Raw genomic sequence first — 21,197 nt, 5'->3', positions numbered from 1 at the left:
TCCTTTCCCGATTTGGAACCAGTCTTTTGTTCCATGTCCAGTTCTAACTGTTGCTTCCTGACCTGCATACAGATTTCTCAAGAGGCAGGTAAAGTGGTCTGGTAGTCCCATCTTTTGAAGAATTTTCTGTAGTTTGTTGTGATCCACACAGTCAAAGGCTTTGGCATAACAATAAAGCAGAAATAGATATTTTTCTGGAGCTCTCTTGCTTTTTTGATAATCCAATGGATTTTGGCAATTTGATCTCTGGTTCCTCTGCCTTTTCTAAAACCAGCTTGAACATCTGGAAGTTCACGGGTCAGGTACTGCTGAAACATGGCTTGGAGAATTTTGAGCATTACTTTACTAGCGTGTGAGATGAGTGCAATTGTGCAGTAGTTTGAGCATTCTTTGGCCTTGCCTTTCTTTGGGACTGGAATGAAAACTGACCTTTTCCAGTCCTGTGGCCACTGCTGAGTTTTCCAAATTTGCTGGCATATTGAGTGCAGCACTTTCACAGCATCATCTTTTAGCTTTTGAAATAGCTCAACTGGAATTTCATCACTTCCACTAAATTTGTCTGTAGTGATGCTTCCTAAGGCCCATTTGACTTCGCATTCCAGGCTGTCTGGCTCTAGGTGAGTGATCATACCATTGTGATTATCTGAATGGTGAAGATCTTTTTTGTACAGTTCTTCTGTGTATTATTGCCACCTCTTCTTAATATCTTCTGCTTCTGTTAGGTCCAGACCATTTCTGTCCTTTATTGAGCCCATCTGTGCATGAAATATTCCCTTGGTGTCTCTAATTTTCTTGAAGAGATTGCTAGTTTTTCCCATTGTATTGTTTTCCTCTATTTATTTGCACTGATGACTAATGTCTGGTTCTAGGTGAATGACCACATCATCACGATTATCTGTGTCATTAAGACCTTTTCTGTTTAGTTCTTCTGTGTATTCTTGCCACCTCTTCTTCTTAATATCTTCTGCTTCTATTAGGTCCTTACTGCTTCTGTCCTTTATTGCGCCCTTCATTACATGAAATATTCTCTTGATATCTCCAAGGAGATGCAGGAGACACATGTTTGATCTCTGGGTTGGCAAGATCCTCTGGAGGAAGAAATGGCAGCCCACTTCAGTATTCTTACCTGGAAAATCTCATGGGCAGAGGATCATGTCGAGCCACAGTCCAGGGGATCTCAATGAGTAAGGTACGACTGAGCAAACGTACGTGCACTTTTGCAATAAGAAGCTTATGATCTTAGCCACAGTCAGCTCCAGGTCTTGTTTGTACTGACCATACAGAGTCACGTCTTTGACTGCAGAGACACAGTCAATCTGATTTCCCTATTGACCATCTGGTGATGTCCATGCTTGAAGCATAGAGAGTCCTAGTCAGAAACCTGAAATTCCCAATCCACACTGGCTTGACAGACAAGGATGTTACCCTATTATCGACCATCTCCACTCCTTCTTATATTCATGCTACTTAATCTATAGAACAAAATTTCTAGGATGCCTTTAGCCTAAAATTTATTTTTCTTATTACACTACTTAAATATTTATCATTTTATCCCACTGATAATTATAGTAAAAGTAGAAAATTTTAATGATGAAGATTTAGCCAGAATTAAGAGCAAGTATTTACTGATTAAACAGAAAATCTTCACATCTTTTATTATAACATGAATAAGTTCAAAATCTTTAGGAGGAGCTAGAGAAAAATCAATACATGCATTAATGCAAAATTGATTTTAGCATTTTTTTCAAATATTTTCATATAACTTCTGTGATATTTTCATATCACTTTCTGTCTAGAGAAATAAAAGCTGGTGACATAGTTAGTATTTTCTTTTATAATAATTGTATTTTTAATAATAAGGATCAGACCTCCAAGTGAGAATTTCTCACCTTTTCAAAAAATCATTTTCATATTTCTTCATAACATGATTATTGGAATAGTAATAGCTATATAAAGTAAACCTGGCTGTTCTATCAGATGTCAGTTCATGGGAGTTTTAAGTTTGAAAGCAGTATCTTGAACTTAAGATTATTTTATATGACATCTATTAAGTTCCAAAAAACTAATTCATACTTTATTCAGAATCTAGATAAAACTAACAGAAAATTTGGAACTTGAAACTGATTTTTCCCCCAGCCAAAAATATCTTCATTTACCTTAAGAAAACTATCCCCAGCCCTAACAATAAAACCCATGATTTTTAAGATGTCAGAGAGTCTCACATGGAGACGTGTAACTCCCATTCCCTTCGCCTGACTTCCTGTAGCGTTTTTTCCCTTCAGGAGATTTATTTCTATGAGCTATTTGCAGTCATCTTGTGATGACTTCATAGAGCCTTTTGCTTTCATAATTTATCAGTACAGCCAGTCCAATTACAGCCAATAAAACACCTGATGCAAGGCTGGATTCTCACAAGGATCCCAGAGAAAATAAAGGAAAATAACAAGCAATTATTTCCCTGGTGGCTCAGACAGTAAAGAATCCTGCTGCAATGCAGGAGACCTGGGTTTGATTCCTGGGTAGGGAAGATCCCTGGAGGAGGGCATGGCAACCCATTCAAGTATTCTTGTCAGGAGAATCCCTATGGCAGAAGAGCCTGGTGTGCTACAGTCCATCAGGTCACAAAGAGTCGAGCACGACTGAGAACTAAGCACACACACATGTGGTTTTGTGCCACGACTCTCCTGTTCTCCAGGGAGACTGGCTTCAGTTCCAGCATGGGCCCTTTTCTGTCTCAAAGTAGGAGGCTCTATCTTATGACCTCTCAATCAATTGACTTGCTAGGCACTTTCCATGTTCCTCTCAACTTAGACCTTAGTCAGAATGCCAGAAAAATCTGCTGCTTCTACTCTTTGAGAGCCTTCTTCTTGCTTTATTTTCTTTTTAGTACAACTACCTCATATCAGGATGAGTTAATACCCATGGTCGGTCTTCACTGCAAAGTCCATGACAGAATAGTAATCACCTCGGTATACCTTGGAATTCCCTGGTGGCTCAGATGGTAAAGAATCTGCCTGCAATGCAGGAGACCTGGGTTCAATCCCTGGGTCAGGGAGATCCTCTGGAGAAGGAAATGGATACACACTGCACTAATCTTGCCTGGAGAATTCCATGGACAGAGGAGCCTTGCGGGGTTGCAAAGAGTCAGACATGACTGAGCAACTGACACCTTCACTTTGGTAGACCTCAATGAGCCCAACATTCACATAGGAGGAGAGGACAGGAGCAACAGGGAATGAGTCAGTTTAGATTTCTCTGTAAACCACCTCTTTTTGACCATCTGGGGCAGTGGATCTGTAACAATAGGGAAAAAAGACCAACTACTTGAGTAAAAATCATGAAACAAAACTTCGTAGTAAAGTAGGAATAACAACCAAATGAAGAATCCCATGCTGTTTCGTATGCCAGAGTCAAATGCTCAGTATTTATGGGACTTTGAGCAAGAGACTTTTTATTTGAAGGTGTCAGTGTCCTCAGTTGTAAAATTCCTACAGTCTTTTTCATATCTATGATTCATGGTCAATTCCTTAAAGTGAAAGTTACCTAAATAGTAAAGCAGATTTTACTTGATAGGTGTCCATTATATCCTTAAGAGAGAAGTAGGTGGATGGAAGTTAGAAGTCATCATAGAATGCAGGTGTAAAAATTTATTGAATCATTTATTTGATAAATAATAGGTAATTTATTACTTAATTTATTACTTAAGTTAAAATTAATAATAATTTTATAATTTGCATATAATTCATTTTATTGGAATTAAGAGTTTCACATGTTATCATGTGATTAAAGCCAAGTATAAATAGTACAGTGAAAATAATCCTTTTAATGTAGAGACTTTTCTGAGATATTTAATACAAAATCATGGCCCTGTACCCCAGATTCTGGTTCTAGGTTGAGATCTGTCCCAGTTGGCTAGTTTCTTTGTTTAAATTCTTAGCATGATTTGTGTCTGATATTCCCATTATCTTGGCTATTAAAATCCAAGTGCCTATATCCCTCCTTGATTTAGACCTAAGAAAGTGTAGAATTATTGACCACTTGTTGGGTGATATCGATATTATGACAGAGTGGTATTGATTTCCTAAGCTACATTTTCCTTATCTGTAAAATGGAAATGATTATATGCATTAAGTCTTTACTCTCTAATTAATTTCTTTTTTCTCAGAAACATGATGAAGAAGGCAAAGCACAAACCTCTGGTGTCTTGTGGGCTCTTTTCCTTTTCTTGTTCATTTTAGCCTAATTTCATGCTTGTGCTTAGTTGCTCAGTCATAGTGTCTGACTCTTCGCAACCACCAGGCTCCTCTGTCCGTGGGAGTTTTTTCCAGGCAAGAATACTGGAATGGGTTGCCATTTCCTTCTCTAGGAGTTAGCCTAATTGGATTGCTATGTAAATCAGAAAAAGAGACATTCAACACCACCACAGAGGTGATTGGTTTTATCATCAAGAGCCTCAATGAGATGTCAGCAAATCCCTTTTTCTTTCTAATATTATGACCTTAGCGTTGACAACTTTGTGAGAAAGTGAAAACTAGTTTCAGGTAATTTATAACTTTTCATTAGAGAGAAATAGGTCTCCTGTTTTAGGTTTCTTCCCTGTGCTGAGTCCTCTTCCTCCTCCGTGAAATCTTTCTTTGGGTTGTTTTCTTCTCTCCAGCTGGTTGACATTTATTGATCCCCTGTTGAGGGAGAGGTGTTTATTACCTCCACTATTGCCTGTGCCTACTTGTTTATCCTCGTCTTCCCCTCCTTTTCAAAATGTCACAATAGCCTCGTCGCAACAGATTGTTTGTTGCTATAAAGATTCTTTTTTTGCTGTTGTTTTAATGGGAGATGTCATGGGACATGTGAAGGGTAGTAGGTATCAGAAGAAAAATTTTGACAACCGCCATTTAGCCAGTTTGAAAAGCTTCATGGAAATGCTTATGACTTCAGTTTGTCTGCATCACTTGTTTATCTTTTGCTTTATGAATGACTGTTGGTATGAACTGAAAGATTTGTAATGGACCTTTATATTGTGTTATTATTTATAGTTGCCTAGCAGTAAAAGCCATGGAGCTCATTTTAAAATCAACAAAAATCCAACACCAAATTCATAAAATTAAGTACAGATTAACATCTGATAGGAACTCCTTAGATTCTCAGTTTACATGACATCTCAGCATCCATTGTCTTATTGGAGTGTCATTAGACAGGTAAGGAAATTGAGGCCTGGAGAGGGAAAGTGATGTGCCCAGGTTTTCAGTCAACAAATAGCAGACTTCCCCTGCCTCCCATTCCTGTTCTCTTTCTACCAGACAAGGACACCTCTCCATTTGCTGCTAATTCTTAGTGGTGCTAAGATTCTTCTTATTTCTCTAGTTTCCCTTGTCAAAAAGTGCAATGGTGGAGACAAGAAAAGTGAATAAGAAAAAGATGTCAGTGCAAAATTATACCAGTGTTAATCCTTCTATTTTATATACTTCTAATGTGTTTTATTGTAGGCTAAAAGGATGAAACTCCTGCCTCATATTTAAGTATAATTCCTTAAAAATGCTCTATTGATATAGTTGGATAAGTTCAATTTAATAAAGCAAATTTATGTATGACTAACAAATTTGTTTTCACTGTTATAATGTACTCTATTGTTTCTAGATTAAATAATATGGAAATTATGTGGACATATTGAATGAGTATCAAGATACAGTTTTAAAGCAACTATTAAAATGTAAAATGTGAATAAATTTAAATATGCCTCTTACTGTGAATAAGTGATTGATGAATTGCAACATGGAAACAATGGCTGTTCTCCTCCATCATTAATTTTAATGATATTTTTCAATTTGCAAGATGTGCTTTGAGACCTTCAAAGGATCCACACATGGAATTTATCAAATAAAAATTGCAGTGGTTTCTTTGGGTGACATAGATGTATGGTAACCAGAATGTATAAGAAGTCACTTAGAACTTATCCTCATGTATAAATGAAAGAGAGGATCAGCACCAGCTTGTATCTAATGTTTTATTGGGATAATGTCTGTCCTTGTTCTATAGATAAAAATAAGCCTGGTTACAAAATTTGTACAAACAACTTGAACCATCAGAACACAAAAAAATGATATATGGATTAAAGTATCCAAAATAATTTATAACAAATACTTATAAACGTGCTCATTCACTCACATTCTGTCCCCAAAAGAGGTACTTTAAAATTAATATATGCTAATTTTTTGCCATCAGAATAAAGCTCCCAATTAGATTAGCCTTTTTAACATAGCAATCCTTTTTCCTAGAAATTCATTCTAAGGCTTTGAAAAAAGAAATCTACAGAAAAACAAAAATATTCCTAGTAGTGGGTAATACAATTTACTAAAAAGAAAACCCTGAAAGCTAAGTTTATGCCTCCAAATAGAGTAACAGACAAATAGCCTGTGTTATACCATGCAAAAGAATATTATTCAGACATTGAAAACAGCAAATAAAATAATAATTTTATTTATATATTTTACAATTTGAAAGTGTTTTGCTTTTTTTTTGCAGTATCTCATTTGATGATTCTTGATAAAAGGAAAATGCTTATAAAATATTCAAAGTGAAATAGTATTTAAAAATTTATAAATAAACTATGACAATAACCACATAAAATGCTACATATGGATAAAGGCTGGAATGTGTGTATGCATTATGTAGATAGATAGTAGATAGATACACACAGTATATAGTTGAGGGAGCTATATATATATATATAAAATTTTCTTTAATATTAAGATATTTAAACAAAAACTCATTCTAAATTTTAAACAGAAGATGAAATGTGATTATTCCTTTTGAATAGATTAAACTAAAAAATATTGTCTTTTTTCATGATAGAATGGAATTGAATAGAATCCATAAAACATCTTTTACTATAATTTCTATATGAATAAATAAATCATGTTTCTCAAATTTTTAGCCAACCAAGATGAATTCATTCCATAAATATATAATTTAAGTGTATTCAAACTTTATTTAGCTTCCAAAAATAACCCTGGAGTTCTAATAGTATCCCAACTAAAGAGTAGGAATAATGTAAACACACACATTTGTTTAGTCACAGTCCAAACAAAGATATAAATAAGTAGAAGAATTTACTGTTTTTCTTAAAGTCTGTTGGAGATTGTTGTTTTGAGAATATCACACCTTTATATTTTTGATCCTCTAGCTCAGTATTATCTGAAAAGCATACTGTTCTCTCAGTTTTATTGTGCTGGCTTTTTGTTTAAAGAGCAAAACCCATCCCCTTCCTGCTTATCTAATGAACCTGTTTCTCCTTATGAGCATGTTAGAAAATTTTTATTCAATTTAAAAAGGAAAACATATGTCTATGACTTAACTATTGAAAATTTAAATGCTCAATATGCATGAATTCAGTCTTTCTATTTCTCCAGTTCCTCAAATATTATTTAAGCAGACAAGCACACAAATAAAACAGTAGTAGGTGAATGAATTTTAACCTGAGTCCAAATACTCCTGACTGGCCTCAAGACCTTTATGCTCAACACAGCTGGGAACAAGAAACACTTAAATTGAGGACCTGAGTCTGCCACTTAATTAACAGGCTGGTGTTTGTTTATTTTCTTGTAACTCCCGTGTTCTCTACCAGCTGGTTCCTAGTTAGGTCAGAAGATATATAGAACACAAACAAAAGTGCAAGTAAGGCCCAAGTGACTTCAGCGATGCAGTCTCTCCCTTAGGCACCCTGCTTGCTGCTGCTGACAAGTGCTCAGTCGTGTCCGACTCTTTGCAACTCCATGGACTGTGGTCCACCAGGCTCCTCTGTCCATGGAATTTTTTCCAGGCCAGAAAACGGGAGTGAGTTGAGGCACCCTGGTTACCCCCAAATAAATTTATATTGACTTTACAGAACAGAGCTCTATAAAATATGCACTAAAGCAAGCTCTTTTTTTAGAAGACAATAGATTTTCTTGATTGTATATACTGTTAGTTCATCATTCCCCTTTTAGGAATAAGTAGGGGTTCTCTACTTATTCCTAAGACATTACTTTTCAAACAAAGGTCTGTATAGTCAAAGCTATGGTTTTTCCAATGGTCATGTATGGGTGTGAGAGTTAGACCATAAAGAATGCTGAGTGCTGAAGGATGCTTTTGAACTGTGGTATTGAAAGACTCTTGAGGGTCCCTTGGACTACAGGGAGATCACATCAGTCAATCCTAAAGGAAATCAATCCTGAATATTCTCGTTGGAAGGACTGATGCTGAAGCTGAAATTCCACTAATTTGTGAAGAACTGACTCATTGGAAAAGCCCCTGATGCTAGGGAAGACTGAAGTTGGGAGGAGAAGGGGACAGAGGGTAAGATGGTTGGATGGCATCACCGACTCAATGGACATGAGTTTGAGCAAGCTTTGGGAGATGGTGAAGGACAGGGAAGCCTGTAATTCTGCAGTCCATGGGGTTACAAAGAGTCGGACATGACTGAGCAACTGAACAACCAAGCGGTTCCCTGGTGGTTCAGATGGTAAAGAATCCGCCTGCATTGCAGGAGACGTGGATTTGATCCTTGGTTGGGAAGATCCCCTGGAGGGCATGGCAACCCACTCCAGTATTCTTTCCTGGAGAAACCCCATGGACAGAGGAGCCTGGCAGGTACAATCCATGGGGTTGCAAAGAGTCGGACATGACTCAGTGACTAAGCATAGCACAGTGATTCCAAAACTCTGATCACAGACACACTTAATACAGTTGGTAAGAGAAATGATAATAACAGATATAAAGACTGAATGTTTCCACTTGCAGAGATTATAAACATGGGTGAGTTAGTTCGAAATTTTTTTTCAAAAATGATTCCAAAATATTATGATCTAGAGTTATTGGGGTTTTTTTTCTTCTTTTTTCCATCTTCCTTTCTTTTCTTTCTTTTTACTACATGGTAGTAACAATTGTTGCAGAATATTTAGAAAATAGAAAAAAGATAAAAAATTGTTGCTATTGTCTCACTGCTGTTAATGTTGCTGTTTAGTGGATAGGTCATGTCCAACTCTTTGTGACTCCATGGACTGTAGCCCACTGGGTTCCTCTGTCCATGGCATTCTCTAGGCAAGAATACTGGAGTTAGTTGCCATTTCCTTATCCAAGGGATCTTCCTGACCCAGGGATCGAACCCAAGTCTCCTGAATTGGCAGATGGATTCTTTACCGCTGAGCCACCTTGGAAGCCCCTCCATGTATAGAGGAACCTGGTGAGCTAGAGTCCATGGGTCCCAAAGAGTTGGACATGACTGAGTGACTAACACTTTCACTTTCAAGGGACATTGACACTGATGTTTTGAAGGTTTTACCCTCAAGGACCTACTTTGTAGAAAACAGAAGTACCCAGGTCCCAGAGGGTCCCAGGCTTCCAAAAGGAGCGCTTACTGAAGGATGTTGGTGGAACAGCATCTGAGGCTATAGTCACCTAGCCCAGGTTGCCAGGTGACTGAAAGCTTTCCCTCAGACCACCTGACTATAATGGCCTGTCACACTGTACGTGGGTGACAATTATATTGCAAGACTATATTTTTATGAAAATTTCAAATATGTCCAATGCTCCTGATTGTACATTTTAAAACAACTTAAATACCCAGAAATCCCTTTCCCTGGGTTCACAAAATGATAATCTTCAGAATTTTTCTCTCCTAATTTATACTCCTAAGTATTTTTTTCTAAAACCACTCGAACATATTTAGGAAAACATTCAGTAAAATCAGGACAGTGATTATTTACAGCATAGAGTAGAGAGATATGAACAGAAACATCTTTTAGGCTTCAGGGGAAAAATGTCTTCAATACAAAATAAAATTATGTTTCAAGATAAAAAATTTTTACTGTTCAGGAAGTGTTCAGTTTCATGATTTTGACTGTATATACATTAGGAGACCCAATATATGTATCTTTAAGCATCCACATAAAATGATTGACAATCTAAAAGCTTACACATTTCAGATTACTTTACATTTTTCCCTAAATGACCTTCAGTGTTTTAACAATATTTGCCCTCCATCGCTAATAATAGTTATTATCATGTGGTGTTGTTTCTAAGGCCCAAGAAAAGGAATTAAATTGAAGGGGAGGGCAGGGGAAAATATGCTAGCAAAACCATTTTTCTCATTAGATTACAAACTAGAAACAACCGAATTGTACTCATACAGGAACCCAGTTCGACCCTAACTGGAAAGATTCTAAGGATTGCAGGCCAGACCTCCTTTAATATCTGTGTGAAGTTAAATACTGCCAGTAGGACACTTCAGGAAGGTATCATCATTGGGAAAGGAAGCAAGAACCAAGCAGAAAACCAAACCATCTTATTTGCTCTTTTACCCATTGCAAATACTGGCCCATGCTTCCAAATGCTTTCTTTATACACTTAAACTTTAATACAAGTTTCTTTTCATCTGTTGTTGTTGTTATTCAGTTGCTCAGTTATGTTCGATTCTTTTGACCCCATGGACTGCAGCATTCCAGTCTTCCCTGTCCTTCACTATCTCCTGGAGTTTGCTCAGACTCATGGCTATTGAGTCAGTGATGCCATCCAAACATCTCATCCTGTTTTATCCTCTTCTCCTCCTGCCTTCAATCTTTCCCAGCAGCAGAGTCTTTTCCAATGAGTTGGCTCTTTGCCTCAGGTGGCCAAAGTATTGAAGCTTCAGCATCAGCATCAGTCCTTCCAAAGAATGTTCAAGGTTGATTTCCTTTAGGACTCACTGGTTTGATCTTTCAGACCAAGGGACTCTCAAGAGTCTTCCCCAGTACCACATTTCGAAAGCATCAGTTCTTTGGAGCTCAGCCTGTTTTATGGTATTACATGATTTGAAATCAGGATCTTGAAATGAAGTTTCTGAGACAAAGAAAGAGAGGATGCAATGTGCTCTTCTGTATTTTCTTCTGTGAAATTACACTCAGGAAAACACTAGCTGAAGTGTTTGAAAAACCAAGTGCTTTAATGGGACAGTATAACAATTGGTAGAAAATGCCAGAAATGATGTTTCCTTTTTCATTATTTTTGATTTGAGAGATAGTTGAAAACTTTGCCAGTAGATTTTTCTTTTGTTAAAAGATCACTGCAGTAGTTTCTAAATTTAAAACAAATAATAATTCTGACATGGTTGTGTTTTTAGCCTTTCTTCAGAAATAAAACGAGTTTGGGAATAAGAGAAAGCAGCTGTTTCACTTTGCTGCATGGTGGTTTTGTTGGTCAAGAATCTGCCTGCAAGGCAGGAGACCTGGGTTCAGTCCCTGGGGCAGGAAACTACCCTGGAGAAGAAAATGGCAACTCACTCCAGGATTCTTGCCAGGGAAATCCTATGGACAAAGGAGCCTGGCAGGCTACAGTCCATGGGTCGCAAGAATCTGACATGACTTTAGCAACTAAACCACCACCCCCATATAAGTCATCATAGACTTCTCTATGGACTAACGTTGTTTACTTGCTCTTTAGTTAAATATGGTGCCATAGAACAAGAGGGTTGAGTGTCACAATGTGTATTCTGAGCAAAAATAGCAATGGAATGAATGCCAAATAGCTGAAGGCCTTTTACCGTGTTTTATGTGGGCTGATTGGCTATTCAGGATGATGTTAGTGCTTTTGTTTTTTTATTCAGAATTTAACCTGAAAAAATATTAAAGTCCCTGTTTTTATTCTTTTTCTCTGCTATTTATTTTGACTTATCACTAGTTTAATCAGTGGTCCAGTTATATTTATCTCTTTAAAGAAAATATCTGCAACACACTGATTCTAGCTCCAAGATTTTGAATTTAGTTTTCTTTTTAAGGCTAGATTTGGCAAGGATGAAGAGGCTGGTTTTATGAAGTGATGGAGGATGGTGCAGTTTGCACATGAGAGTATTAAAAGCAGAGGCAAAGTATCATCAGCCAGTGGCATTCTCAGAGAAGATTGTAAAAATATGGGAAAGGAGATTGAAGGCACGAACAGTTACCCTATCTGAAGGATTTGGTGTGAATTGCCCTGCTGGCTTGCAGATATAATTTCAAGGTTTCTCTTTTAGCTGGCAGTGCCACTTAAAATGAGGAGAGCAGAAACACATACCATGCAGGGCTGCATTTCAGGCTCTGCTTCTAGCATTCCAATAAAACTAGTAGAAAGAACCTGGTGTTTTATTAACATCCTCAGACTCAGGGAACTGAAAATTGTGACTCTGATACAGTACTCCAAACTGTAGTTGAAAAAAATGCCTTGTCTGCTACATTTAAGGGTAAGAGATTGCTGTTCCCTTGTGGGTGTTTCTAAGGATCTTGTAATTTAAGCAAATTAAAATAAAATAATACTTGTGAAAAACGGAGTGGTAGTCTACTATATAGAAACACCTCTAAACTCACATCTTCAGAATATTCTGTATGGCATATGAATGTGTGCTCAGTTGCTCAGTCATGTCTGACTCTGCAACCCCATAGACTGTAGCCCGCCAGGCTCCTCTGTCCATGGAATTCTCCAGGTAAGAATACTGGAATGGGTTGCCATTTCCTTCTCCAGAGGATCTTCCCAACCCAGGGATCAAACCCATACCTGCATTGGCAGGCAGATTCTTTACCACTGCAACTGGGAACTCTACTTAATGCACTGTGGTGACCTAAACGGGAAGGAAGTCCAAATGGGAGAGGATGTGTATATATGTATGGCTGATTCATTTTGCTGTACAGTAGAAACTAATACAACCTTGTAAAGCTACTGTGCACCAATAAAAATTAATTTAAAATAAATACATATTCTGTTCCTTTCTGTAAAAAATAAATAGACATTCATCTTCAGCTTGAAGACAGGCCAGATCCATTAAAAAAAAAGAATTATAGGCACATATTAACAAAAACTATCATTTTTTGTCTGTATCCTACATCAACTTCCTTTTAAAAAAAAACAAAAACAAAAACAAAACTTTTTCTAAACATTTCTGTGCTCTTTATAAAAGCTAACTTGCCTGGCAGATACTCTCAAGGTTTTGTGATAATTGCATTCTTGTCTTCTCTACTCTGTATTTATAAAGCACATTTTATTTCTGTTCCTCTTTTGAGAAAGTTATAAATCAACAAATTTCCTCCAAGTTCAAGGCCAGGCAGACCATGATTGTAGTTCAAGCTCCACCACTCACCAGTAACAGTGTGCAGGCAAATTATTCTCACTGATAAAATGGGATAGAATGGCATCATCCATTCAATGGACTTGAGTTTAAGCAAACTCTGGGAGATAGTGAAGGACAGGGAAGCCTGGTGTGCTGCAGTCCATGGGGTCACGAAGAGTCGGACACAACTGATCGACTGAACAACAGCAATACATTGGGAATAACACCAATTACCTCATAGCATCTACAAGGATTAACTGAGATAACATTCGTGAAGCCCCCAGCCCTGTGTGTCTCAGGAGACACATGTTCATAGGTTAACTCCTTTCCTGTTTCCCATTAGTCTCTTTCCTTTACCCTCCCTCAACCTAATTTCCAAATAGTGCATACATAATTGTAGGAACATCAACATGAATGGCCTGATGCATTTGTTACTGAATTAACTCAGCAGTGAACTTGGCATTCTCTCCCCAAACTTTCCCCTTCATTAATCCTCCTGGGCAACATCCTTAAACACAGTCTTACTCCTAGACACCAGAAACTGTGAAACCAGTCATGCACAAGAGCGTTTTCTACCAGGCTTTCAGCTGGTCTCATTTGTCCTTAAAGACCAGACAGATCTTATGTTGTTCACAGTGGGCTGACTCTGGCCATGTGGTCACTGCCGTCAAGATCTGCCACCAGGAGGACAGCAGTTCAATAAAATCTTGAATTCTATTTATAGCCTACTTGAAACAAACACTCTCCCATGAAGCCTGAGGAGTCCTCCTTGAGTACACAGAAAGTAATTCACTAGTCCCAGTACCAAACTAGGGCAACAGAAGGGTGGAAAATGCAGTAAGTACATTTTTTTCTAGCCCTCTACAGTTTATAAAGCGTTTGCTCCTACGTGCTGTCTCATTTCATCCTCATATTGACCCAGCAGGGAGCCAAAGCAGACATTGGCAGTAAATTCCCATTTTATAGATTATAAACCCAATGTTTAGTAGGTTAGATGAGTTGCTCATGTTACATGGTTGGAGAAGGAGGGGAGAGGAAAGTGGTTAAAGAGTAAGAATGATTTCCTGTTAATGCGATCAATCTAATCCTCAGTGAATAATGGTTTACCTGTAAGAATAAAAAAGAAAACAATGAGAAATAATGTTTTATAATGTTTTGGCAAGCTTAAAAACTGTTTCTTCTCCACTTCAGATAGGAAAACCAAAATAAGATAAATAGAAACCTGCTGTTTAGGGCAGGGAGCTCAGCTCAGTCGGTGTTCTATGATGATCTAGATGGGTGGGATGGGGTGGAATGCGAGGGGGGCCACAAGTGAGGAGATATATATACATATATATATACACACACACATATACCTGCTTCATTTGAGTATACAACACTATAAGGCAACTGTACCCCAATTAAAAAAAAAAAAAACCTAGACAGACTTTACAGGGAAACATTTATAAACATGTTTGTATCTGCCTAGAACATCTACATGCAGAATGATTATATTTTAGGCCAGAAACGCCTTTCTGAAATCTCTCCAAATTAAAATGTGCATCAGTCAAGACTAATCTTGAAAAAGATGGCAAGAATTTTTATGAGAAGTTTTAGTTGATTTTGCCAGTCATCTCTGAAATAGATGTATCTTTACTGTCTTTTTAATATGGGGGATTTACATAATTCAAATATGAGTCCCCAGAGCAAGACTTCATTAATGTGAATTAGTTTATGGAGCAGAAATGATTTTATTCTGAAAAGAATTATTTTATTTTGATTTTGGCAAGTACTTTAATTTTCTAAGATCTTTCTTTAAGCTGTGTTACCGCAAAGAGTCAAACATGACTTAGTGACTGAGCAGCAACCACATTAAAAGGGCGTACAAAAAACTTTTTGGCTTGAAAAGGACGTCTGATCTATTAGAATAGCTACACTGAAGTCCATGTGTGTGTGTGTGTGTGTGTGTGTGTGTGCGTGTGTATGTATATGTGTGTGTGTGTGTGTGTGACACACACAGATAAAGAGAGGGAAGCGGGGAGAGAGAGAGAGATTACTCAAGAGTGCCTCTGGCTTAGCAGATTGGCACTGAGCCATTTGGGGCTTCTCAGATTTACTGCTTCTCTGACTATTGTTGCAGCTCTGATTTATGGAGTTCAAAATCTCTTGAAAAGCAAGGTGTCTTAAGTTTACAGTATTTCCTTGATGGTCCCTCCCTTTCCCCTGTTCATTCCTTTTGCCCCCCGTTCACCTTGCAATGACCTTGCACGACTCAGCATTTTTACCTGAGCTCAGTAGCCGGGGAACCTGCTGGTGCTGGGGCAAGGGCAGCGGTTGGTTTCCATTCCTGCGTGATGGAGTCATGGGAGAAATTGTCGGGAACCAACGGAGAGTAGGACCCGAGCGGCAGCAGGGCTGAACTGTGTTTAAGCGGCTCAGGACAGAGCAGCTGGCTCCCTCTCCCAGCCTGCAAGTGCAGCCTGCCTTTGTCACTGACTGCTGAAGTGTGTGTTTGTGCAAGGTGAGAGCTGGGTGCTTTCTCATTACTTTGGAGACAACTTGCCAGGTATTGCTGTTGATTGTGTTTGCTCATTTGGGGAGGTTTCTGTCGCTGCAAATTCAGGACCCAGACTGTGTGTGGTTTGATTTATTGTTTTCTATGGTGACCCATTCAGTGCTGCACGGTGTCCAAATTATGGCAACAGATTGGACGAACTGCTGTTCTTACCCTGCGATGTGAACAGTTTGGTGCCTTTTGCTTGGATTCTTTCATTGATCACTGCTGCCAAATGATAGAGCTGTTCATAGACGGGATTCCAGCACTGATTTGAAAGCGTGTGAAAACTGCTTCCGATAGAAATCTGGATTGCTGTTTTTTGGAGTAATTGCTGGGGTGTATTCTTTGCTCATATTTTAGTAGGTGAAACTTTGGAGAGAGCAGAGTGTCTTAGGGTCTGATCTGGTGATAAAAGTAACATGGGAGTTTTCTGCGTTTTTGCTTGTGGAAATGAAAACTTATGCTTGGCCAATGGTGTGTGTGTGGTGGGGGGAGGGTATAATTTTTAAAAAAGAAACTGAGACTCAAAAGAAAAACAAATTTTGCTTAGCTATATTTTGATGTACTTATTAATTTAATCAGCTCCTAAAGCTTTTGTTATCAGCGTATTTTAAATTTTGGAACTTTGCATTTTGTATGCACAAGGACAATACAGCTGCAGTGTGTGTTTGTGAAGGCATGTGGGGACATGGAATATGTGCTTACTAGGAATAAAATAGGAATCCAGAATGTACCCTTGGCTAAGCTGACAGGCCTTAAGGCTGCACCAGTTTTGTGTGTTAGCTACTTAATGGACTTACGCAAAATGTAAAGGAGATACAGTGTATTATTATATCTAAATAAATACATAGGAGATTTGTATTAATAAAACACATGCGCTAAAAGAGAAAGCTCTTGGGAATTGGGTAGTGAAAATAGGACGAGCAAAAGTTTGAAAAGCTATCAAATTTTACAGGGAGAGGAAAACAATACATTAAAATGAGGAGAAAGTGCACTGGGATATGAAAAGTACTTCAACTGCTAAATTTATAAGTCTAATGAAAGAACAATAGCATATTTAAGGAAATTCAGAGTGTGCAGAAATGAAGCCCAGAGCAAAATTTCTTAATAAGACATGGTTTCAACCTACCTGTGGAATATACTTAATCAACTTGAGTTCTGTTGCCTAGATTGATAGAATTTGTTTAAAAATATAGATTTTAAAATTTTATTTAAAATTTATTTTCATTTAGGTAGATTTGGAAAGCTAATAAAGTAACATAAGATGTATTAAAATGCAGTAAACATTGAAGTTGTTCAAAACACTTAACAAACAATATACAATAAGAAAATTTTTTGTCCCACTTTTGAATTACGTCCGTTTAGAAAGACACTGATCTTCTAAACTAGAATGTCAGCTGTTGCTACATACACTTGAACTGCTGAGCTCCGTGGATCCACTCTTCATAGTTTCTTGCTTTTAGGCTTCGTCACAACACTGTGGAATGGTGAGCAGAAAACACTTGAATCTAACATTGTCGTGCTTTCTTTTTTTTTTTTTTTTAATTTTATTTTATTTTTAAATTTTGCAAAATTGTATTAGTTTTGCCAAATATCAAAATGAGTCCGCCACAGGTATACATGTGTTCCCCATCCTGAACCCTCCTCCCTCCTCCCTCCCCATACCATCCCTCTGGGTCGTCCCAGTGCACTAGCCCCAAGAATCCAGTATCGTGCATTGAACTCGGACTGGCAACTTGTTTCATACATGATATTTTACATGTTTCAATGCCATTCTCCCAAATCTTCCCACCCTCCCCCTCTCCCACAGAGTCCATAAGACTGTTCTATACATCAGTGTCTCTTTTGCTGTCTCGTACACAGGGTTATTGTTACCATCTTTCTAAATTCCATCTATATGCGTTAGTATACTGTATTGGTGTTTTTCTTTCTGGCTTACTTCACTCTGTATAATAGGCTCCAGTTTCATCCACCTCATTAGAACTGATTCAAATGTATTCTTTTTAATGGCTGAGTAATACTCCATTGTGTATATGTACCACAGCTTTCTTATCCATTCATCTGCTGATGGACATCTAGGTTGCTTCCATGTCCTGGCTATTATAAATAGTGCTGTGATGAACATTGGGGTACACGAGTCTCTTTCCCTTCTGGTTTCCTCAGTGTGTATGCCCAGCAGTGGGATTGCTGGATCATAAGGCAATTCTATTTCCAGTTTTTTAAGGAATCTCCACACTGTTCTCCATTGTCGTGCTTTCTATGAGTTTAGGACAGAAATATTTTCATATGATAGATATGAAACCTGAGGTGTACAAAGAATTCATGATTAGTTGGCCTTTCCATATTAGAATCTATACTATTAATACCTTGACTTTTCAGCTGCCTCCATCTCAAATTTGACTGCTTCTTTAAAAGGGTGTAACATAACATTATCACCAGGACTGAAAAGAGGTAGTGGAAGACCTCTTATCATGGTTTTATAAACACGAGAGTATCCATGTCTCTATGATGGTGGTGGTTGTGGTTTTGTTGCTAAGTCTTGTCTGACTCATGCGACCCCATAGACTGTGGCCTGCTAGGCTCCTCTGTCCGTGGGATTTCCCAGGCAACTGGAGTGGGTTGCCATTTCCTTTTTCAGGGGATCTTCCCAATACAGGGATTGAACCTGTGTCTCCTGTGTCTCCTGCATTGGAGGCAGATTCTTTACCGTTGAGCCACCAGAGAAGTCCTGTCTCTCTGATGAGTGCAGTCTGATATGTTTGAATGTGGTGTGTCCATCTGTACCCATGGTCACTTCCACCTTCGAAAATTTGTCATCTCTTTGATAAACCACAATCAGTGTAAGCAGCCGAGAAATGCCTTAAATAGTGTCCACATTTATTCTTTAGATAACTAGCTTACCATAGCATACAAAGAGGTTTAAAAAGATTTAGAGATTATAGGTACTGACCTCAAAGCACATGCTAGTCTGTGCAAACACATTTATGTCTATGCAATTAAGTACTCCTAGTTAAAGGAAAAGATTAGGCTATATTTATGTATTTGATGATTATCTCTATTTTTTTTCTTTTAAAGCTTAATTTTCTTAACACACTGTATTCTCTCTTCCTCTCTTCTTTTAGCTTTATACCTGATTCTAGACTTTAAACTTGGTAAATCCTTAATTTGCTGCTGCTAAGTCGCTTCAGTCGTGTCCGACTCTGTGCGACCCCATAGACGGCGGCCCACCAGGCTCCCCCATCCCTGGGATTCTCCAGGCAAGAACACTGGAGTGGGTTGCCATTTCCTTCTCCAATGCATAAAAATGAAAAGTGAAAGTGAAGTCGCTCAGTCGTGTCCGACTCTTCGCTACCCCATGGACTGCAGCCTACCAGGCTCCTCTGTCCATGGGATTTTCCAGGCCAGCGTACTGGAGTGGGGTGCCACCGAATTTACTGAACCTTCTTTCTTTTGATCTACACTCAATCTCTTCTTCTTGGGTAAGAAAGCAATTGATGATTTACCTCCTGGAGGAAGATCCACCTCCCTGAGACCAAGAGACAAATGTTCCCTCTCTGAGCAGGAAATGTGATGATCACTGGGAAACAATGGACTGAGAAATGGCTCCCAGGCAGGCAATGGCCATGCCTCTCTCACTTAGTGTTTCTGCTATTCATGCTCTTAGCCATCTAGTCTGCTACTGGGCTTTGAAACCTTTATCAAGAAATGTTTGCACATAGCAGCATAGTTACCCTGTCATGAAGACTCTTGGTAAATTGAGATTAAATATGATTTGTAGTGTATGGGATTGGTTTAAAGTAGTATTGGTTGTCTTTTTTACCCTAAAGTAAAGTCGCTCAGTTGTGTCCAAACCTTTGTGACCACATGGACTGTAACCTACCAGGCTCCTCTATCCATGGGATTTTCCAGGCAAGAGTACTGGGGTGGGTTCTCCCTGACCCAGGAATCGAACCCGGGTCTCCCGCATTGCAGGCAGACACTTTACCATCTGAGCCACCAGCTTAGCATTAAGGTAATTAAGTTCTATTTTGCCTATTAATTCCTCATGAAGTACTGTACATTCAGGTGAAGCCATGAGCATTCACACAACTTTTAATTATTATTTCAAGATTCCCTAAAGTAGGCCCAGATTGTTTCTGGACAAGAAACATGGGAGGCAGGGTGTATGATCTGTTTTTCTGGTAGATGTCCCCCTGAGGCTATAGAGTGCCCAGATCATCTCTGGACTGCTTGGTGGACCCCTGGGCTGCAAGAACCTGGCAGCTGCTGGAGGAGCAGGTGGCTGCAGGCAGTTCTCCACTGGAGACCGTGATGAAAAACATTTCTACAAGTCTTCTCAAGAGATCTGCCTCATCTGTCTTAAATCCAGTGTGTCTTCTAAGTAAACAGAATGGGCAGAGTCTGGTTGCTAGCAGGTGGGCCCAGATTGTGACAGACCTCCACACAAAATGCATCACCATATTTTTTACACATTTTTACAACCAGTATAAATCCTGTTTTTACAACCCTTAAATTATTTCTTCTAGCACATGCTTAAATTGCTTCAGTCATGTCTGACTCTTTGCAACCCCATGGACTGTAGCCCACCAGGCTTCTCTGCCCATGGGATTCTCCAGGGAAGAATACTGGAGTGGGTTGCCATGTCCTCCTTCAGGGGATCTTCCCAATTCAGGGATCAAACCCAAGTCTCTGATGCCTCCTGCATTGGCAGGGGGGGTTCTTTACCACTAGGGCCAACTGGGAAGCCCCATTGGGCAGGCTTCAAACCTGACCCTAATGTTTAACCAGTGCCCTCCAATAGCTACCCTCTACCACACAAAACAAATAATTTTTAAGAAATACTAACAGCCAATTAAGCTCTTTACATTTTAATAGCCAAACAGTTTTCATCCATATATAATTTGAATAATCACTTCAAGAGAATAAAATTACAATTTCCAGATATCTCTAAAGGCCAAGAAACCATCACCAAAAAATTATTGCAGAGTTTCCTGTTACAAACATTTTGGATCGTAAGGGAATGTTCAAGAATTTTATTCCAACTCTCCAAAGTCAATACAAAGTGACTCTTAGATGTTCTTTTGTGATGGAGTATTTTCAAGATCAGCCTGCTTAGAAATATATTTTATGATAAAGTATAAAACACACTAGAGCCTGTCCCTTCTCTCACTCCTGTTCTCCTGTAGTGTGGGATTTGCATACTGAATAACTCTTATCAGAACACATCAATATGTTAAGAGGAATTATTTTGTAGCCATAAGGAAGTATCTCCTTTCCTTTATAAGTTAATATAAGAACTCAACTTTAAAATGTAAGCTTTGGAGACTTCCTGGGAGCCCAGTGGTTAAGATTCTGTTTCCAATGTATGGGGCAAGTTTTCAATCCCTGGTTGGGAAACTAAGATCCCACATGCCATGTGGCATGGTCAAAAATTTAAAAACAAAACTAAGTAAAGATTTTAAAAATTAAAGAAATAATTAAAATGTTGGGTTTATTATTATTTAGATATAGAGTGAGAACAACAGATCAGGAGATGATTGCTATTGCAAAGACAGTGAGCTACTCAGTTTCAGA

At 38.4% G+C, this 21,197-nt stretch overlaps 1 protein-coding gene across 15 annotated transcripts in view; it reads left to right on the top strand.

Annotated features, from left to right (window-relative positions):
• The window catches only part of ARHGAP24 (Rho GTPase activating protein 24), a 552,828-nt gene that overhangs the window by 367,491 nt on the left and 164,140 nt on the right, over positions 1-21,197 (top strand). The window contains exons 1-2 of one of the 15 annotated variants that reach the window (XM_044945694.2): positions 12,647-15,587; positions 16,989-17,110. The exons of 11 other annotated variants lie outside the window; for them this stretch is intronic. The gene's annotated coding sequence lies outside the window, so the exon portion shown is untranslated. Of the gene's footprint in view, positions 1-12,646; positions 15,633-15,683; positions 17,111-21,197 lie in introns of those variants that run through there. 3 more of the 15 variants (XM_006079370.4, XM_006079372.4, XM_044945693.2) reach the window with 3 other exon arrangements.

This window comes from Bubalus bubalis, chromosome 7 (genome assembly GCF_019923935.1).
Source record: "Bubalus bubalis isolate 160015118507 breed Murrah chromosome 7, NDDB_SH_1, whole genome shotgun sequence".
NCBI lineage: Eukaryota > Metazoa > Chordata > Mammalia > Artiodactyla > Bovidae > Bubalus > Bubalus bubalis.
The sequence above is the reverse complement of the archived record's forward strand: the minus strand, read 5'-3'. Positions and strand labels throughout refer to the sequence as shown.